The sequence below is a fragment of the Lissotriton helveticus genome, chromosome 1_2 (genome assembly GCF_964261635.1).
Source record: "Lissotriton helveticus chromosome 1_2, aLisHel1.1, whole genome shotgun sequence".
Taxonomy (NCBI): Eukaryota; Metazoa; Chordata; class Amphibia; order Caudata; family Salamandridae; genus Lissotriton; species Lissotriton helveticus.
The window spans coordinates 339,611,896-339,626,038 of record NC_136058.1 but is presented as its reverse complement, the minus strand read 5'-3'; the positions used below and the strand labels follow the sequence as shown (position 1 = coordinate 339,626,038).

At 45.2% G+C, this 14,143-nt stretch overlaps 20 non-coding genes across 20 annotated transcripts; 19 read left to right on the top strand and 1 right to left on the bottom strand.

The window, feature by feature from the left end:
• The first annotated feature begins 105 nt into the window (after positions 1 to 105).
• On the top strand, positions 106 to 191 carry TRNAY-GUA (transfer RNA tyrosine (anticodon GUA)). The gene is given in 2 exon segments: positions 106 to 142; positions 156 to 191. It is a non-coding gene; the product is annotated as a tRNA-Tyr (tRNA).
• Positions 192 to 804: 613 nt separating this feature from the next.
• TRNAA-CGC (transfer RNA alanine (anticodon CGC)) lies at positions 805 to 876 on the top strand. Its single transcript has one exon. It is a non-coding gene; the product is annotated as a tRNA-Ala (tRNA).
• Positions 877 to 1,632: 756 nt separating this feature from the next.
• On the top strand, positions 1,633 to 1,718 carry TRNAY-GUA (transfer RNA tyrosine (anticodon GUA)). The gene is given in 2 exon segments: positions 1,633 to 1,669; positions 1,683 to 1,718. It is a non-coding gene; the product is annotated as a tRNA-Tyr (tRNA).
• Positions 1,719 to 2,331: 613 nt separating this feature from the next.
• Positions 2,332 to 2,403, top strand: TRNAA-CGC (transfer RNA alanine (anticodon CGC)). Its single transcript has one exon. It is a non-coding gene; the product is annotated as a tRNA-Ala (tRNA).
• Positions 2,404 to 2,598: 195 nt separating this feature from the next.
• Positions 2,599 to 2,671, bottom strand: TRNAM-CAU (transfer RNA methionine (anticodon CAU)). The gene has a single exon. It is a non-coding gene; the product is annotated as a tRNA-Met (tRNA).
• A 164-nt stretch (positions 2,672 to 2,835) lies between these two features.
• Positions 2,836 to 2,907, top strand: TRNAA-UGC (transfer RNA alanine (anticodon UGC)). The gene has a single exon. It is a non-coding gene; the product is annotated as a tRNA-Ala (tRNA).
• A 756-nt stretch (positions 2,908 to 3,663) lies between these two features.
• TRNAY-GUA (transfer RNA tyrosine (anticodon GUA)) lies at positions 3,664 to 3,749 on the top strand. Its single transcript is given in 2 exon segments — positions 3,664 to 3,700; positions 3,714 to 3,749. It is a non-coding gene; the product is annotated as a tRNA-Tyr (tRNA).
• Positions 3,750 to 4,357: 608 nt separating this feature from the next.
• Positions 4,358 to 4,429, top strand: TRNAA-CGC (transfer RNA alanine (anticodon CGC)). Its single transcript has one exon. It is a non-coding gene; the product is annotated as a tRNA-Ala (tRNA).
• Positions 4,430 to 5,185: 756 nt separating this feature from the next.
• TRNAY-GUA (transfer RNA tyrosine (anticodon GUA)) lies at positions 5,186 to 5,271 on the top strand. The gene is given in 2 exon segments: positions 5,186 to 5,222; positions 5,236 to 5,271. It is a non-coding gene; the product is annotated as a tRNA-Tyr (tRNA).
• Positions 5,272 to 5,884: 613 nt separating this feature from the next.
• Positions 5,885 to 5,956, top strand: TRNAA-CGC (transfer RNA alanine (anticodon CGC)). The gene has a single exon. It is a non-coding gene; the product is annotated as a tRNA-Ala (tRNA).
• A 756-nt stretch (positions 5,957 to 6,712) lies between these two features.
• On the top strand, positions 6,713 to 6,798 carry TRNAY-GUA (transfer RNA tyrosine (anticodon GUA)). The gene is given in 2 exon segments: positions 6,713 to 6,749; positions 6,763 to 6,798. It is a non-coding gene; the product is annotated as a tRNA-Tyr (tRNA).
• A 608-nt stretch (positions 6,799 to 7,406) lies between these two features.
• TRNAA-CGC (transfer RNA alanine (anticodon CGC)) lies at positions 7,407 to 7,478 on the top strand. Its single transcript has one exon. It is a non-coding gene; the product is annotated as a tRNA-Ala (tRNA).
• Positions 7,479 to 8,234: 756 nt separating this feature from the next.
• On the top strand, positions 8,235 to 8,320 carry TRNAY-GUA (transfer RNA tyrosine (anticodon GUA)). The gene is given in 2 exon segments: positions 8,235 to 8,271; positions 8,285 to 8,320. It is a non-coding gene; the product is annotated as a tRNA-Tyr (tRNA).
• A 613-nt stretch (positions 8,321 to 8,933) lies between these two features.
• On the top strand, positions 8,934 to 9,005 carry TRNAA-CGC (transfer RNA alanine (anticodon CGC)). The gene has a single exon. It is a non-coding gene; the product is annotated as a tRNA-Ala (tRNA).
• A 756-nt stretch (positions 9,006 to 9,761) lies between these two features.
• TRNAY-GUA (transfer RNA tyrosine (anticodon GUA)) lies at positions 9,762 to 9,847 on the top strand. Its single transcript is given in 2 exon segments — positions 9,762 to 9,798; positions 9,812 to 9,847. It is a non-coding gene; the product is annotated as a tRNA-Tyr (tRNA).
• Positions 9,848 to 10,460: 613 nt separating this feature from the next.
• On the top strand, positions 10,461 to 10,532 carry TRNAA-CGC (transfer RNA alanine (anticodon CGC)). Its single transcript has one exon. It is a non-coding gene; the product is annotated as a tRNA-Ala (tRNA).
• Positions 10,533 to 11,288: 756 nt separating this feature from the next.
• On the top strand, positions 11,289 to 11,374 carry TRNAY-GUA (transfer RNA tyrosine (anticodon GUA)). The gene is given in 2 exon segments: positions 11,289 to 11,325; positions 11,339 to 11,374. It is a non-coding gene; the product is annotated as a tRNA-Tyr (tRNA).
• Positions 11,375 to 11,982: 608 nt separating this feature from the next.
• On the top strand, positions 11,983 to 12,054 carry TRNAA-CGC (transfer RNA alanine (anticodon CGC)). The gene has a single exon. It is a non-coding gene; the product is annotated as a tRNA-Ala (tRNA).
• A 756-nt stretch (positions 12,055 to 12,810) lies between these two features.
• Positions 12,811 to 12,896, top strand: TRNAY-GUA (transfer RNA tyrosine (anticodon GUA)). The gene is given in 2 exon segments: positions 12,811 to 12,847; positions 12,861 to 12,896. It is a non-coding gene; the product is annotated as a tRNA-Tyr (tRNA).
• Positions 12,897 to 13,509: 613 nt separating this feature from the next.
• TRNAA-CGC (transfer RNA alanine (anticodon CGC)) lies at positions 13,510 to 13,581 on the top strand. The gene has a single exon. It is a non-coding gene; the product is annotated as a tRNA-Ala (tRNA).
• Positions 13,582 to 14,143: the final 562 nt, after the last annotated feature.

Sequence of the window (14,143 nt, the reverse complement as noted above, 5' to 3'; positions counted from 1 at the left end):
CGCGATTAATATTGATGATTTTCATCTGTCTGCTCCTGGTCCCCACCCCCCACAACCTTTCTTGAGCGAGAGGTAATTTCAGTGCTATGAGCTTCTGCTACCCCTCCTTCGATAGCTCAGTTGGTAGAGCGGAGGACTGTAGCATTAATTCGGGCATCCTTAGGTCGCTGGTTCAAATCCGGCTCGAAGGATTTTGTGGTTTCATTTCCATGTCTTTTGCTGTTAATCAACAATACCTTCCGTTGATTATGAAAAAGTCCCCGAGCTTTGATAAATACTGGAAAAGAAGCGTACTCTATCTGCTTTCAAAGGGAATTGATGACATAGTCATCGCTAGGGGAGGCGTGAAGAACAGTAAAGGAAACCTGCTGATCAAAACTGCTACCAAAGCATTGCATTAGTACATGTATGCCCTTGGCAGACTTCCAATTGCATTGCACCACGGTAGCTGCTTGGCAGCCAATCACACTGTGACTTGCCTTCAATTTGAGTGTCCACCGATGGGCAAGAGGGCATAGCCAATGGAATCATCCCCCGAAAGGCTGAGCAAGCTGGAAAGTAGACCAACAGTTTACACATTTGGGGAAATCCTGAGAAGTTTTGCATTCCAAACTGAGCAAATAAAAGCCCTGCCGGAGAATCGAACCCTGATTGCACTAAGTATATGCTCCATGAAGACAGCCCTCACGTAAGGCGTGGGCAATTTCATGCCTGACACTTTACATTCTAGTCTCAAATCGAGACTTTGCAGTCCGTGGGCTCCAGAGTCTCCTTGCATCCAGCAAAACTTTAGAGGGCAGTGGAGGGGATGTAGCTCAGTGGTAGAGCGCATGCTTCGCATGTATGAGGCCCCGGGTTCAATCCCCGGCATCTCCAGACTTTTGCCATGCTTATCTTGGATTTTGGCAGAAAACTAGGCTGGCTGTCAGTATTAAGGAAGAGATATGCCATGCAACTGGGATACGAACCCCACTTAAACTGTGAGACGTGTGCCTTGGAAAACCCCATGAAATGGGGCAATCTCATTTTTGATGCTTATAGAACCAAAGAATCTTACTTGTTTAAGCCATCAAAGTGATGATTAATCTTGGCAATCTTAATACATTTAGGATAGAAATCTGTGGCAGCCATCTTGGTCATTGGTAAGGGTTCTTCCTCTAAACCAGAGACTCTCTACAGTAGCTTCAAGAAAAACTGAATATGTTGCCTTTACTCTACTGATTTTTCCATTCTCTTTCCTTTCAAAAATGAACCCAAAATGCATGTTCTTGAAGCTGGGTGCGTGGTAATGACTCCCATAACTTTCTGTCATTTTTCTCACGGTTAAAGGCTTCCATCCATTTGCCACCAATGCTTCCTAAGGTCTTTGTATCAAAGTTCCTTTCCTTTCTGTAAAATTCATCATTGCGGCGCCCCTGCTTTTCACCAAGCCAAGACGGAACATCCACTTTGGTGTGAAATCCTCCTTTGAGGTGATAAGACGTAACTCACAGTGTGCTCTCAGAAGTGGTAGCTTTGAGAGGGAGCCGCGATTAATATTGATGATTTTCATCTGTCTGCTCCTGGTCCCCACCCCCCACAACCTTTCTTGAGCGAGAGGTAATTTCAGTGCTATGAGCTTCTGCTACCCCTCCTTCGATAGCTCAGTTGGTAGAGCGGAGGACTGTAGCATTAATTCGGGCATCCTTAGGTCGCTGGTTCAAATCCGGCTCGAAGGATTTTGTGGTTTCATTTCCATGTCTTTTGCTGTTAATCAACAATACCTTCCGTTGATTATGAAAAAGTCCCCGAGCTTCGATAAATACTGGAAAAGAAGCGTACTCTATCTGCTTTCAAAGGGAATTGATGACATAGTCATCGCTAGGGGAGGCGTGAAGAACAGTAAAGGAAACCTGCTGAACAAAACTGCTACCAAAGCATTGCATTAGTACATGTATGCCCTTGGCAGACTTCCAATTGCATTGCACCACGGTAGCTGCTTGGCAGCCAATCACACTGTGACTTGCCTTCAATTTGAGTGTCCACCGATGGGCAAGAGGGCATAGCCAATGGAATCATCCCCCGAAAGGCTGAGCAAGCTGGAAAGTAGACCAACAGTTTACACATTTGGGGAAATCCTGAGAAGTTTTGCATTCCAAACTGAGCAAATAAAAGCCCTGCCGGAGAATCGAACCCTGATTGCACTAAGTATATGCTCCATGAAGACAGCCCTCACGTAAGGCGTGGGCAATTTCATGCCTGACACTTTACATTCTAGTCTCAAATCGAGACTTTGCAGTCCGTGGGCTCCAGAGTCTCCTTGCATCCAGCAAAACTTTAGAGGGCAGTGGAGGGGATGTAGCTCAGTGGTAGAGCGCATGCTTCGCATGTATGAGGCCCCGGGTTCAATCCCCGGCATCTCCAGGAGTCGCTGTTCTGTATCTTGGCTTTTTCCAGAAGGCTAGCCTGCCACCTTGTGGAAAGTTGAGGTTTCTCAGGCAGTTGGGGGGTCAGAACCCCACTTAAATAGGTTGCATTGAAAAATATTGTTTGAAATAGGCATAGTTTCCACTTTTCAAGAAAATCTGAGAATTTTGCTTGCCAAAAGGAGGAAATAAATGCCCTCTCTGAGGATCGAACTCAGGACCTTCAGATTATGAGACTGACACGCTGCCTACTGCGCTAAGAAGGCTGCACACAAGCATCTCTAAACAAGACTATAGACCAGGAAGATAATCCAGGTGCGAGGCTTAAGGATTTTCCTGACTGAGACTTTATGCTGCAGTGTCAAGTGGGTTGACTTGGCAGACACTTACATTCAGGGTTTCCATGCATACAGTAAAACTTGGCATACAAGGGGATGTAGCTCAGTGGTAGAGCGCATGCTTTGCATGTATGAGGCCCCGGGTTCAATCCCCGGCATCTCCAGACTTTTGCCATGCTTATCTTGGATTTTGGCAGAAAACTAGGCTGGCTGTCAGTATTAAGGAAGAGATATGCCATGCAACTGGGATACGAACCCCACTTAAACTGTGAGACGTGTGCCTTGGAAAACCCCATGAAATGGGGCTATCTCATTTTTGATGCTTATAGAACCAAAGAATCTTACTTGTTTAAGCCATCAAAGTGATGATTAATCTTGGCAATCTTAATACATTTAGGATAGAAATCTGTGGCAGCCATCTTGGTCATTGGTAAGGGTTCTTCCTCTAAACCAGAGACTCTCTACAGTAGCTTCAAGAAAAACTGAATATGTTGCCTTTACTCTACTGATTTTTCCATTCTCTTTCCTTTCAAAAATGAACCCAAAATGCATGTTCTTGAAGCTGGGTGCGTGGTAATGACTCCCATAACTTTCTGTCATTTTTCTCACGGTTAAAGGCTTCCATCCATTTGCCACCAATGCTTCCTAAGGTCTTTGTATCAAAGTTCCTTTCCTTTCTGTAAAATTCATCATTGCGGCGCCCCTGCTTTTCACCAAGCCAAGACGGAACATCCACTTTGGTGTGAAATCCTCCTTTGAGGTGATAAGACGTAACTCACAGTGTGCTCTCAGAAGTGGTAGCTTTGAGAGGGAGCCGCGATTAATATTGATGATTTTCATCTGTCTGCTCCTGGTCCCCACCCCCCACAACCTTTCTTGAGCGAGAGGTAATTTCAGTGCTATGAGCTTCTGCTACCCCTCCTTCGATAGCTCAGTTGGTAGAGCGGAGGACTGTAGCATTAATTCGGGCATCCTTAGGTCGCTGGTTCAAATCCGGCTCGAAGGATTTTGTGGTTTCATTTCCATGTCTTTTGCTGTTAATCAACAATACCTTCCGTTGATTATGAAAAAGTCCCCGAGCTTTGATAAATACTGGAAAAGAAGCGTACTCTATCTGCTTTCAAAGGGAATTGATGACATAGTCATCGCTAGGGGAGGCGTGAAGAACAGTAAAGGAAACCTGCTGATCAAAACTGCTACCAAAGCATTGGTACATGTATGCCCTTGGCAGACTTCCAATTGCATTGCACCACGGTAGCTGCTTGGCAGCCAATCACACTGTGACTTGCCTTCAATTTGAGTGTCCACCGATGGGCAAGAGGGCATAGCCAATGGAATCATCCCCCGAAAGGCTGAGCAAGCTGGAAAGTAGACCAACAGTTTACACATTTGGGGAAATCCTGAGAAGTTTTGCATTCCAAACTGAGCAAATAAAAGCCCTGCCGGAGAATCGAACCCTGATTGCACTAAGTATATGCTCCATGAAGACAGCCCTCACGTAAGGCGTGGGCAATTTCATGCCTGACACTTTACATTCTAGTCTCAAATCGAGACTTTGCAGTCCGTGGGCTCCAGAGTCTCCTTGCATCCAGCAAAACTTTAGAGGGCAGTGGAGGGGATGTAGCTCAGTGGTAGAGCGCATGCTTCGCATGTATGAGGCCCCGGGTTCAATCCCCGGTATCTCCAGACTTTTGCCATGCTTATCTTGGATTTTGGCAGAAAACTAGGCTGGCTGTCAGTATTAAGGAAGAGATATGCCATGCAACTGGGATACGAACCCCACTTAAACTGTGAGACGTGTGCCTTGGAAAACCCCATGAAATGGGGCAATCTCATTTTTGATGCTTATAGAACCAAAGAATCTTACTTGTTTAAGCCATCAAAGTGATGATTAATCTTGGCAATCTTAATACATTTAGGATAGAAATCTGTGGCAGCCATCTTGGTCATTGGTAAGGGTTCTTCCTCTAAACCAGAGACTCTCTACAGTAGCTTCAAGAAAAACTGAATATGTTGCCTTTACTCTACTGATTTTTCCATTCTCTTTCCTTTCAAAAATGAACCCAAAATGCATGTTCTTGAAGCTGGGTGCGTGGTAATGACTCCCATAACTTTCTGTCATTTTTCTCACGGTTAAAGGCTTCCATCCATTTGCCACCAATGCTTCCTAAGGTCTTTGTATCAAAGTTCCTTTCCTTTCTGTAAAATTCATCATTGCGGCGCCCCTGCTTTTCACCAAGCCAAGACGGAACATCCACTTTGGTGTGAAATCCTCCTTTGAGGTGATAAGACGTAACTCACAGTGTGCTCTCAGAAGTGGTAGCTTTGAGAGGGAGCCGCGATTAATATTGATGATTTTCATCTGTCTGCTCCTGGTCCCCACCCCCCACAACCTTTCTTGAGCGAGAGGTAATTTCAGTGCTATGAGCTTCTGCTACCCCTCCTTCGATAGCTCAGTTGGTAGAGCGGAGGACTGTAGCATTAATTCGGGCATCCTTAGGTCGCTGGTTCAAATCCGGCTCGAAGGATTTTGTGGTTTCATTTCCATGTCTTTTGCTGTTAATCAACAATACCTTCCGTTGATTATGAAAAAGTCCCCGAGCTTCGATAAATACTGGAAAAGAAGCGTACTCTATCTGCTTTCAAAGGGAATTGATGACATAGTCATCGCTAGGGGAGGCGTGAAGAACAGTAAAGGAAACCTGCTGATCAAAACTGCTACCAAAGCATTGCATTAGTACATGTATGCCCTTGGCAGACTTCCAATTGCATTGCACCACGGTAGCTGCTTGGCAGCCAATCACACTGTGACTTGCCTTCAATTTGAGTGTCCACCGATGGGCAAGAGGGCATAGCCAATGGAATCATCCCCCGAAAGGCTGAGCAAGCTGGAAAGTAGACCAACAGTTTACACATTTGGGGAAATCCTGAGAAGTTTTGCATTCCAAACTGAGCAAATAAAAGCCCTGCCGGAGAATCGAACCCTGATTGCACTAAGTATATGCTCCATGAAGACAGCCCTCACGTAAGGCGTGGGCAATTTCATGCCTGACACTTTACATTCTAGTCTCAAATCGAGACTTTGCAGTCCGTGGGCTCCAGAGTCTCCTTGCATCCAGCAAAACTTTAGAGGGCAGTGGAGGGGATGTAGCTCAGTGGTAGAGCGCATGCTTCGCATGTATGAGGCCCCGGGTTCAATCCCCGGTATCTCCAGACTTTTGCCATGCTTATCTTGGATTTTGGCAGAAAACTAGGCTGGCTGTCAGTATTAAGGAAGAGATATGCCATGCAACTGGGATACGAACCCCACTTAAACTGTGAGACGTGTGCCTTGGAAAACCCCATGAAATGGGGCAATCTCATTTTTGATGCTTATAGAACCAAAGAATCTTACTTGTTTAAGCCATCAAAGTGATGATTAATCTTGGCAATCTTAATACATTTAGGATAGAAATCTGTGGCAGCCATCTTGGTCATTGGTAAGGGTTCTTCCTCTAAACCAGAGACTCTCTACAGTAGCTTCAAGAAAAACTGAATATGTTGCCTTTACTCTACTGATTTTTCCATTCTCTTTCCTTTCAAAAATGAACCCAAAATGCATGTTCTTGAAGCTGGGTGCGTGGTAATGACTCCCATAACTTTCTGTCATTTTTCTCACGGTTAAAGGCTTCCATCCATTTGCCACCAATGCTTCCTAAGGTCTTTGTATCAAAGTTCCTTTCCTTTCTGTAAAATTCATCATTGCGGCGCCCCTGCTTTTCACCAAGCCAAGACGGAACATCCACTTTGGTGTGAAATCCTCCTTTGAGGTGATAAGACGTAACTCACAGTGTGCTCTCAGAAGTGGTAGCTTTGAGAGGGAGCCGCGATTAATATTGATGATTTTCATCTGTCTGCTCCTGGTCCCCACCCCCCACAACCTTTCTTGAGCGAGAGGTAATTTCAGTGCTATGAGCTTCTGCTACCCCTCCTTCGATAGCTCAGTTGGTAGAGCGGAGGACTGTAGCATTAATTCGGGCATCCTTAGGTCGCTGGTTCAAATCCGGCTCGAAGGATTTTGTGGTTTCATTTCCATGTCTTTTGCTGTTAATCAACAATACCTTCCGTTGATTATGAAAAAGTCCCCGAGCTTTGATAAATACTGGAAAAGAAGCGTACTCTATCTGCTTTCAAAGGGAATTGATGACATAGTCATCGCTAGGGGAGGCGTGAAGAACAGTAAAGGAAACCTGCTGATCAAAACTGCTACCAAAGCATTGGTACATGTATGCCCTTGGCAGACTTCCAATTGCATTGCACCACGGTAGCTGCTTGGCAGCCAATCACACTGTGACTTGCCTTCAATTTGAGTGTCCACCGATGGGCAAGAGGGCATAGCCAATGGAATCATCCCCCGAAAGGCTGAGCAAGCTGGAAAGTAGACCAACAGTTTACACATTTGGGGAAATCCTGAGAAGTTTTGCATTCCAAACTGAGCAAATAAAAGCCCTGCCGGAGAATCGAACCCTGATTGCACTAAGTATATGCTCCATGAAGACAGCCCTCACGTAAGGCGTGGGCAATTTCATGCCTGACACTTTACATTCTAGTCTCAAATCGAGACTTTGCAGTCCGTGGGCTCCAGAGTCTCCTTGCATCCAGCAAAACTTTAGAGGGCAGTGGAGGGGATGTAGCTCAGTGGTAGAGCGCATGCTTCGCATGTATGAGGCCCCGGGTTCAATCCCCGGTATCTCCAGACTTTTGCCATGCTTATCTTGGATTTTGGCAGAAAACTAGGCTGGCTGTCAGTATTAAGGAAGAGATATGCCATGCAACTGGGATACGAACCCCACTTAAACTGTGAGACGTGTGCCTTGGAAAACCCCATGAAATGGGGCAATCTCATTTTTGATGCTTATAGAACCAAAGAATCTTACTTGTTTAAGCCATCAAAGTGATGATTAATCTTGGCAATCTTAATACATTTAGGATAGAAATCTGTGGCAGCCATCTTGGTCATTGGTAAGGGTTCTTCCTCTAAACCAGAGACTCTCTACAGTAGCTTCAAGAAAAACTGAATATGTTGCCTTTACTCTACTGATTTTTCCATTCTCTTTCCTTTCAAAAATGAACCCAAAATGCATGTTCTTGAAGCTGGGTGCGTGGTAATGACTCCCATAACTTTCTGTCATTTTTCTCACGGTTAAAGGCTTCCATCCATTTGCCACCAATGCTTCCTAAGGTCTTTGTATCAAAGTTCCTTTCCTTTCTGTAAAATTCATCATTGCGGCGCCCCTGCTTTTCACCAAGCCAAGACGGAACATCCACTTTGGTGTGAAATCCTCCTTTGAGGTGATAAGACGTAACTCACAGTGTGCTCTCAGAAGTGGTAGCTTTGAGAGGGAGCCGCGATTAATATTGATGATTTTCATCTGTCTGCTCCTGGTCCCCACCCCCCACAACCTTTCTTGAGCGAGAGGTAATTTCAGTGCTATGAGCTTCTGCTACCCCTCCTTCGATAGCTCAGTTGGTAGAGCGGAGGACTGTAGCATTAATTCGGGCATCCTTAGGTCGCTGGTTCAAATCCGGCTCGAAGGATTTTGTGGTTTCATTTCCATGTCTTTTGCTGTTAATCAACAATACCTTCCGTTGATTATGAAAAAGTCCCCGAGCTTCGATAAATACTGGAAAAGAAGCGTACTCTATCTGCTTTCAAAGGGAATTGATGACATAGTCATCGCTAGGGGAGGCGTGAAGAACAGTAAAGGAAACCTGCTGATCAAAACTGCTACCAAAGCATTGCATTAGTACATGTATGCCCTTGGCAGACTTCCAATTGCATTGCACCACGGTAGCTGCTTGGCAGCCAATCACACTGTGACTTGCCTTCAATTTGAGTGTCCACCGATGGGCAAGAGGGCATAGCCAATGGAATCATCCCCCGAAAGGCTGAGCAAGCTGGAAAGTAGACCAACAGTTTACACATTTGGGGAAATCCTGAGAAGTTTTGCATTCCAAACTGAGCAAATAAAAGCCCTGCCGGAGAATCGAACCCTGATTGCACTAAGTATATGCTCCATGAAGACAGCCCTCACGTAAGGCGTGGGCAATTTCATGCCTGACACTTTACATTCTAGTCTCAAATCGAGACTTTGCAGTCCGTGGGCTCCAGAGTCTCCTTGCATCCAGCAAAACTTTAGAGGGCAGTGGAGGAGATGTAGCTCAGTGGTAGAGCGCATGCTTCGCATGTATGAGGCCCCGGGTTCAATCCCCGGTATCTCCAGACTTTTGCCATGCTTATCTTGGATTTTGGCAGAAAACTAGGCTGGCTGTCAGTATTAAGGAAGAGATATGCCATGCAACTGGGATACGAACCCCACTTAAACTGTGAGACGTGTGCCTTGGAAAACCCCATGAAATGGGGCAATCTCATTTTTGATGCTTATAGAACCAAAGAATCTTACTTGTTTAAGCCATCAAAGTGATGATTAATCTTGGCAATCTTAATACATTTAGGATAGAAATCTGTGGCAGCCATCTTGGTCATTGGTAAGGGTTCTTCCTCTAAACCAGAGACTCTCTACAGTAGCTTCAAGAAAAACTGAATATGTTGCCTTTACTCTACTGATTTTTCCATTCTCTTTCCTTTCAAAAATGAACCCAAAATGCATGTTCTTGAAGCTGGGTGCGTGGTAATGACTCCCATAACTTTCTGTCATTTTTCTCACGGTTAAAGGCTTCCATCCATTTGCCACCAATGCTTCCTAAGGTCTTTGTATCAAAGTTCCTTTCCTTTCTGTAAAATTCATCATTGCGGCGCCCCTGCTTTTCACCAAGCCAAGACGGAACATCCACTTTGGTGTGAAATCCTCCTTTGAGGTGATAAGACGTAACTCACAGTGTGCTCTCAGAAGTGGTAGCTTTGAGAGGGAGCCGCGATTAATATTGATGATTTTCATCTGTCTGCTCCTGGTCCCCACCCCCCACAACCTTTCTTGAGCGAGAGGTAATTTCAGTGCTATGAGCTTCTGCTACCCCTCCTTCGATAGCTCAGTTGGTAGAGCGGAGGACTGTAGCATTAATTCGGGCATCCTTAGGTCGCTGGTTCAAATCCGGCTCGAAGGATTTTGTGGTTTCATTTCCATGTCTTTTGCTGTTAATCAACAATACCTTCCGTTGATTATGAAAAAGTCCCCGAGCTTTGATAAATACTGGAAAAGAAGCGTACTCTATCTGCTTTCAAAGGGAATTGATGACATAGTCATCGCTAGGGGAGGCGTGAAGAACAGTAAAGGAAACCTGCTGATCAAAACTGCTACCAAAGCATTGCATTAGTACATGTATGCCCTTGGCAGACTTCCAATTGCATTGCACCACGGTAGCTGCTTGGCAGCCAATCACACTGTGACTTGCCTTCAATTTGAGTGTCCACCGATGGGCAAGAGGGCATAGCCAATGGAATCATCCCCCGAAAGGCTGAGCAAGCTGGAAAGTAGACCAACAGTTTACACATTTGGGGAAATCCTGAGAAGTTTTGCATTCCAAACTGAGCAAATAAAAGCCCTGCCGGAGAATCGAACCCTGATTGCACTAAGTATATGCTCCATGAAGACAGCCCTCACGTAAGGCGTGGGCAATTTCATGCCTGACACTTTACATTCTAGTCTCAAATCGAGACTTTGCAGTCCGTGGGCTCCAGAGTCTCCTTGCATCCAGCAAAACTTTAGAGGGCAGTGGAGGGGATGTAGCTCAGTGGTAGAGCGCATGCTTCGCATGTATGAGGCCCCGGGTTCAATCCCCGGCATCTCCAGACTTTTGCCATGCTTATCTTGGATTTTGGCAGAAAACTAGGCTGGCTGTCAGTATTAAGGAAGAGATATGCCATGCAACTGGGATACGAACCCCACTTAAACTGTGAGACGTGTGCCTTGGAAAACCCCATGAAATGGGGCAATCTCATTTTTGATGCTTATAGAACCAAAGAATCTTACTTGTTTAAGCCATCAAAGTGATGATTAATCTTGGCAATCTTAATACATTTAGGATAGAAATCTGTGGCAGCCATCTTGGTCATTGGTAAGGGTTCTTCCTCTAAACCAGAGACTCTCTACAGTAGCTTCAAGAAAAACTGAATATGTTGCCTTTACTCTACTGATTTTTCCATTCTCTTTCCTTTCAAAAATGAACCCAAAATGCATGTTCTTGAAGCTGGGTGCGTGGTAATGACTCCCATAACTTTCTGTCATTTTTCTCACGGTTAAAGGCTTCCATCCATTTGCCACCAATGCTTCCTAAGGTCTTTGTATCAAAGTTCCTTTCCTTTCTGTAAAATTCATCATTGCGGCGCCCCTGCTTTTCACCAAGCCAAGACGGAACATCCACTTTGGTGTGAAATCCTCCTTTGAGGTGATAAGACGTAACTCACAGTGTGCTCTCAGAAGTGGTAGCTTTGAGAGGGAGCCGCGATTAATATTGATGATTTTCATCTGTCTGCTCCTGGTCCCCACCCCCCACAACCTTTCTTGAGCGAGAGGTAATTTCAGTGCTATGAGCTTCTGCTACCCCTCCTTCGATAGCTCAGTTGGTAGAGCGGAGGACTGTAGCATTAATTCGGGCATCCTTAGGTCGCTGGTTCAAATCCGGCTCGAAGGATTTTGTGGTTTCATTTCCATGTCTTTTGCTGTTAATCAACAATACCTTCCGTTGATTATGAAAAAGTCCCCGAGCTTTGATAAATACTGGAAAAGAAGCGTACTCTATCTGCTTTCAAAGGGAATTGATGACATAGTCATCGCTAGGGGAGGCGTGAAGAACAGTAAAGGAAACCTGCTGATCAAAACTGCTACCAAAGCATTGGTACATGTATGCCCTTGGCAGACTTCCAATTGCATTGCACCACGGTAGCTGCTTGGCAGCCAATCACACTGTGACTTGCCTTCAATTTGAGTGTCCACCGATGGGCAAGAGGGCATAGCCAATGGAATCATCCCCCGAAAGGCTGAGCAAGCTGGAAAGTAGACCAACAGTTTACACATTTGGGGAAATCCTGAGAAGTTTTGCATTCCAAACTGAGCAAATAAAAGCCCTGCCGGAGAATCGAACCCTGATTGCACTAAGTATATGCTCCATGAAGACAGCCCTCACGTAAGGCGTGGGCAATTTCATGCCTGACACTTTACATTCTAGTCTCAAATCGAGACTTTGCAGTCCGTGGGCTCCAGAGTCTCCTTGCATCCAGCAAAACTTTAGAGGGCAGTGGAGGGGATGTAGCTCAGTGGTAGAGCGCATGCTTCGCATGTATGAGGCCCCGGGTTCAATCCCCGGTATCTCCAGACTTTTGCCATGCTTATCTTGGATTTTGGCAGAAAACTAGGCTGGCTGTCAGTATTAAGGAAGAGATATGCCATGCAACTGGGATACGAACCCCACTTAAACTGTGAGACGTGTGCCTTGGAAAACCCCATGAAATGGGGCAATCTCATTTTTGATGCTTATAGAACCAAAGAATCTTACTTGTTTAAGCCATCAAAGTGATGATTAATCTTGGCAATCTTAATACATTTAGGATAGAAATCTGTGGCAGCCATCTTGGTCATTGGTAAGGGTTCTTCCTCTAAACCAGAGACTCTCTACAGTAGCTTCAAGAAAAACTGAATATGTTGCCTTTACTCTACTGATTTTTCCATTCTCTTTCCTTTCAAAAATGAACCCAAAATGCATGTTCTTGAAGCTGGGTGCGTGGTAATGACTCCCATAACTTTCTGTCATTTTTCTCACGGTTAAAGGCTTCCATCCATTTGCCACCAATGCTTCCTAAGGTCTTTGTATCAAAGTTCCTTTCCTTTCTGTAAAATTCATCATTGCGGCGCCCCTGCTTTTCACCAAGCCAAGACGGAACATCCACTTTGGTGTGAAATCCTCCTTTGAGGTGATAAGACGTAACTCACAGTGTGCTCTCAGAAGTGGTAGCTTTGAGAGGGAGCCGCGATTAATATTGATGATTTTCATCTGTCTGCTCCTGGTCCCCACCCCCCACAACCTTTCTTGAGCGAGAGGTAATTTCAGTGCTATGAGCTTCTGCTACCCCTCCTTCGATAGCTCAGTTGGTAGAGCGGAGGACTGTAGCATTAATTCGGGCATCCTTAGGTCGCTGGTTCAAATCCGGCTCGAAGGATTTTGTGGTTTCATTTCCATGTCTTTTGCTGTTAATCAACAATACCTTCCGTTGATTATGAAAAAGTCCCCGAGCTTCGATAAATACTGGAAAAGAAGCGTACTCTATCTGCTTTCAAAGGGAATTGATGACATAGTCATCGCTAGGGGAGGCGTGAAGAACAGTAAAGGAAACCTGCTGATCAAAACTGCTACCAAAGCATTGCATTAGTACATGTATGCCCTTGGCAGACTTCCAATTGCATTGCACCACGGTAGCTGCTTGGCAGCCAATCACACTGTGACTTGCCTTCAATTTGAGTGTCCACCGATGGGCAAGAGGGCATAGCCAATGGAATCATCCCCCGAAAGGCTGAGCAAGCTGGAAAGTAGACCAACAGTTTACACATTTGGGGAAATCCTGAGAAGTTTTGCATTCCAAACTGAGCAAATAAAAGCCCTGCCGGAGAATCGAACCCTGATTGCACTAAGTATATGCTCCATGAAGACAGCCCTCACGTAAGGCGTGGGCAATTTCATGCCTGACACTTTACATTCTAGTCTCAAATCGAGACTTTGCAGTCCGTGGGCTCCAGAGTCTCCTTGCATCCAGCAAAACTTTAGAGGGCAGTGGAGGGGATGTAGCTCAGTGGTAGAGCGCATGCTTCGCATGTATGAGGCCCCGGGTTCAATCCCCGGTATCTCCAGACTTTTGCCATGCTTATCTTGGATTTTGGCAGAAAACTAGGCTGGCTGTCAGTATTAAGGAAGAGATATGCCATGCAACTGGGATACGAACCCCACTTAAACTGTGAGACGTGTGCCTTGGAAAACCCCATGAAATGGGGCAATCTCATTTTTGATGCTTATAGAACCAAAGAATCTTACTTGTTTAAGCCATCAAAGTGATGATTAATCTTGGCAATCTTAATACATTTAGGATAGAAATCTGTGGCAGCCATCTTGGTCATTGGTAAGGGTTCTTCCTCTAAACCAGAGACTCTCTACAGTAGCTTCAAGAAAAACTGAATATGTTGCCTTTACTCTACTGATTTTTCCATTCTCTTTCCTTTCAAAAATGAACCCAAAATGCATGTTCTTGAAGCTGGGTGCGTGGTAATGACTCCCATAACTTTCTGTCATTTTTCTCACGGTTAAAGGCTTCCATCCATTTGCCACCAATGCTTCCTAAGGTCTTTGTATCAAAGTTCCTTTCCTTTCTGTAAAATTCATCATTGCGGCGCCCCTGCTTTTCACCAAGCCAAGACG